At 34.5% G+C, this 4794-nt stretch overlaps 1 pseudogene; it reads right to left on the reverse strand.

Moving 5' to 3' along the window:
- Window positions 1–2092: 2092 nt before the first annotated feature.
- On the reverse strand, window positions 2093–4335 carry LOC110207836 (YY1-associated factor 2-like; annotated as a pseudogene).
- Window positions 4336–4794: the final 459 nt, after the last annotated feature.

Below are 4794 nucleotides of genomic sequence, written 5' to 3' on the forward strand. Positions count from 1 at the left end.
CTCCTCACCACCAGCTGAAACAGCAACTAGCCCACTTCAATACTATGCTATGTGATGCACAGATAAAAGCATTTCTTTATTAGCCTTGTATACCACCTGTGTTTGCATCTGTGCTCAGTTTATTATAGAGCTAGGGATCTAAACCAAACATTTTCAACCCAGGATCCATGAATTTGGTTTTAAAATATTTTGATAACTATATTTCAATATGATCAACAATGCCATATATTTTATTTTATGCTTTTAAGAATCTTATTCTGAAAGGGATCTATAGGCTTCATTAGGCTGCAAAAGGGGTCTATAACAAAAGAAGTGAAGAACACTGCTCTAAGCTGACCTGGTTCCCTGCTTCTAACCTTTCTTTCTTTCATTCAACATGTTTAATTTGTATTATTGACATTTTCTCCATCACTTTTCTAAGACTAGACAATAAAAAAACCAAAAACAAGAAATCAATCACTAATTTCTAGCCATTGCAAATTTCCAAAATATAAATACTCACACTAAAAATTCAACAGTTGTTTTTCAAGAGCCAGTTTAAGCTGGCTCCAGCACATTCCTGGTTGTATATGTTCTTAAAAACGTATTTTATGCTTCTTTTCATGTGAACCGTCAATGGCTTCATCCTGTAGCCTGCTTACATGTACTCTTCACATTTCCTGTACTCTTGGCTATGAGAGCTCTAACAAATGTCTAGATAATTGAAGTCTCCCATCACTATTTTATTATGACTCAGTGCCATGTTTGTGACCAGTTTTCCTGAATTCTTCATCTGACAACCTCTTTATATCTAAGTGGTCTGAATATTCTCTGATGACAAAATCACATTTGATTTTGCCTCTTAATACTCTAACGCTTTTCAATTGAACAACATTCAGTTCTCTCATTCTAGACTATGGACTGGTTCATTTTCCTTTTTCCAGTCACCTGTGGGTTTTTTTTCTTTAGCATAAAAATGTTTTATTGGTAATTTCACATAATGCTAGATGATTGTGAATATTTCTATTTGTATTTACATATTGCTGTATGCATAAATGACAATTGTGCCTGAAAATAGAAAACTCCCTGTTTTTTTTAATAGGAATTGTTAAAAATATTTAATCAAGGGCCAATTAAAATAACAAAAGCTGACAAGAATATATAGGATAAATTATTAGTTATTACCTAGTTCTGTGCTTGATTATGAGTGATTATAAATGTCGATAGCATTAAAAGAGTCTGAGGCAAGAAAGAATAATAACATTATTCTGTTAAAGCTTTTTCAGGAATGTAACTTTTTAAACCTGGAAATTTGTGTTGCTTTTTTTGTGGCAAATACATACAATCATTTGAAATAGAAAATGTATGTAATATTGAAAATACCAGCATATGATAATAATAATATGCATCTGAATTATAATGCTAAACAATCAATACTTTATAATATTTAGTATTTAGTGAACATAATAAATCAATGTTTTAAAAAGCCATAAAAAGAGAAAACTTGATAAAACTAGAAACAAGAAATAGTAATCTAGTAAAATGTGTCAAAAATTAGCTGAAGTTTATACAAATCCTTTAATAACAGTTTTCCTATTTATCCACACCAATACCAGCAAGTTTAAGCCAATAACAATTATGAAAATCTGGCTGCGCTAATAATTGATTAAATTGATCTGACTTATACACACACATACATACATACATACATACATACATACATACATATACATATATAACTTTCATAATTCTCAAATAATGCATGGCTAGGCTGTTTCAACTATGCTATAAAATTTTAATTCAGTACATGCTTAGAATAGCTAAATTAAGATTTGAATATTAGAATTTACTAAAAATGAAAAAAGTTACCGGTAACTGCATAATGAATGCTCTGCCACATTTTCATAGCACTTTTGACTCTGGCGATCAAAATATTAACTCTGGAAATGTGATCTTCAGTGTAGATTACAACAAAATTATCAATTCTAATATACTTATATTTTATGTAAAACATGTGGATTGTGCACCATGAAAATGTGGCATGTGCTGGCAAAATCTTTGTATTGGCCTGTTACGAGAAGAGACCTAAAGAAACTGGAAAAAAAAGTGAACTTTAATAAGATTCTCCATTTAATGACGAGACTTGTTTTCTGAGTGAAGATGACCTGGATGTTCTTTTCTTTGTATCACCAGAGCTACAACCACTCTGGGTATGCTGATCTGAAGAAGCAGCATTAGATGCAGGAGGTGACTTAGTATTTTCCTTAAAGTCTGTAATAGTGATTGTCAGATCTCTAACAATCACTTTCAAATGCTGAGCCCTGCTCTGATCTGCATTTTTCTATTGTAGCCTGGTTTTCTTTTTTTCTTTTATTTTTTAGGCAATTGGGGTTAAGTGACTTGCCCAGGGTCATACAGCTAGTAAGTGTCAAGTGTTTGGTCTGAGACCGGATTTGAACTCAGGTCCTCCTGACTTCAGGGCTGGTGCTCTGTCCACTGCACCACCTAGCTGCCCCGTTAGCCTGTTTTTCTTGTGACTGTTCCTTTTGCTAGTTTTTTTCTTTCTCACTTTTTTCCTTTTTAAATTTATCTTTTTTCCTCCCCCTTTTTTTTCTTTTTTGATTGTCAGTGGGGAGGAAAAAAATACTGGATAACATTCTGTCCAACCACCTGGGAGACAGGTCAAGGATTTCTAGTGAAGGTGCCCTTTCTCACATTGCACATCATTCTTTTGAAAGCTCCAGGGCTGTACTGGAAGGTACAGAAAGCACAATCACAGTATCCCTCATCAGGGGATGTCTTTAGCTGCTGCTTTGACCTGGTGCGGCTCTTCTTGTCTCCCAAAACTTGGCTAAAAATACCTCATCTGTATTTTCAATAACATCCTTTATACCAGGTCAATTAATGTTCCTGAATTTTAAGGAGAAGAAAAGTGGGCTGTGTGGGAGGAATGGTTCTGAATGTCTTTTGCAATAAGCAATGGTAAAAGCCTGCATTTATAAAGAATGATTTTTAATCTATCCTCTTACTGTTAACTAACAGTCTTCGTTTTTGAAAAATTACAGTTAGATTATAGATAACTAATAAGATCCTCTTACTGTTTAAGCAAACAGATAGATATGTTTTAATTGGCGTATAGTGAGCATGGCTGATTGGGTACTTTATGAACTGGATTTCTTAGCAGTATCATTGTAAAAACTTGATCCCACCACCAGATGGCAATATTATTATTCTTGATTTCTTTTTCTCCAGAAATGGGGAAAAAACCAAAAAAGGACTTTTAATTTGCTTGTTCCCTTTATTAGCTAGTGTATTTCTTAAAGACACTTTTCAACTAATCTAAAACCATTAAACTGTGAATTTGTTATGTAATTACAGCTGTAGAAGTATTTTGACTCTGAAGAAAATCAGGAAATCTGCATCCCTTTTCTCTGTCCTTCCCTCCTTAAAAGATATTGGATACATATTTGGATTCTTCATTTTTTAAAAATTTAGATATTAATTAAGATTAATGAGAGTAAGTATGGTGTATTGGAAAGTACACTGGACTTTGGATTTAGAAGACTTGGGTTTGTATTATAGCTTGGCAACTTATTAGCTTTGTGACCATGGGTTAAATTACAACCTCTCTCTAATCCCTTCATTTGTAATAAGGGGATAATAGCTTGAGAACTCTCTCTACTTCCCCCTCAAGGTGCTAGTTGGAAAAGTGATTTGTAAACCATAAAGTACTTTAGAAATGTGTGGTATTATTGTTATTTCCACTTTTGAATTTTTCTAATGCCATTTATCTGTATGCCTCAGGGAAGATTGAAGACTTTTTTTTAAAAGAATATCTCACATTTGTGTGAGGCATTATAAAACTATTTTTTTGTACACGCATGCACGCGTGCGTGCGCATGCACGTGCGCACACACACACACACACACACCTCCCCTAACATACAATGTTGGTATAACTCTGGGAAAGTGACTTAACCTCTCAATGCCCCTGGCAGTTCTCAAAAACCTGCTTTAGCAGAGGGAATTTCTTCATCTGGAAGTTCTTCTACCAGTAGAATCATAGTCTAGTCTTTATTCCTATTTTCTATTCCCATTTGAACTTAATGAAAGTGGTTTAAACCTAGATTACCTTTTCTCACTATCTGGGCAGCATTCAGATAGAGCAACTTATTTGGAAAGTTTCTGTGCATAGTTTCAACACATATATGTGTAGAAAGATCACTGAAATTTGCACTGACTAGAATCTAGCTTGAGAGTTGGGTCGTTTGATCCTGGTAGACATACAAAATAAATGCAAACATATGCATATGTCTTACATCATGGTATGAGGGGCTGAGGCCTGATGGTCTTGCATGTCCAATTAGTCCTTTTGTTTTTGCCCCAGACTTATTTGTATGCCAACTAGGGAGCTTCGTGGGAGATGAGGGGAGCCTTGTCACCCTATCCTGTAGGTGGCTCCCTTTTGTTTTGTTAAGACAGCAAATGAAACAATTTTGGAGGAGCAGCTGAAACCAACAGGAGTAAAAGGAATTTTCTAACCCTAGATCAGGTAGTTGTCTGGGTTTATGGATTGCAAGTTGGCACCAGGAGATAGAGAGACCTGATATATTCACCCCTATCATGGAACAAATGTTTGTTTCTTAACAATTGAAGAGTAAGTATTTCAATACTCTAGGGATCTGTGATTGTCACTGTATATGCTTTATCCACTATTGCAGGTTGTTAACCTTCCCATATTTCAGTAGATGCTGTTCATGTATTATTGTGGCTGAAAAAATTCTTTGTTTGGTGAACAATCTTCTGATCTTAGTTA

The sequence above is a fragment of the Phascolarctos cinereus genome, unplaced genomic scaffold (assembly GCF_003287225.1).
Source record: "Phascolarctos cinereus isolate Bilbo 61053 unplaced genomic scaffold, phaCin_HiC Scaffold_4;HRSCAF=312, whole genome shotgun sequence".
Classification (NCBI taxonomy): Eukaryota; Metazoa; Chordata; class Mammalia; order Diprotodontia; family Phascolarctidae; genus Phascolarctos; species Phascolarctos cinereus.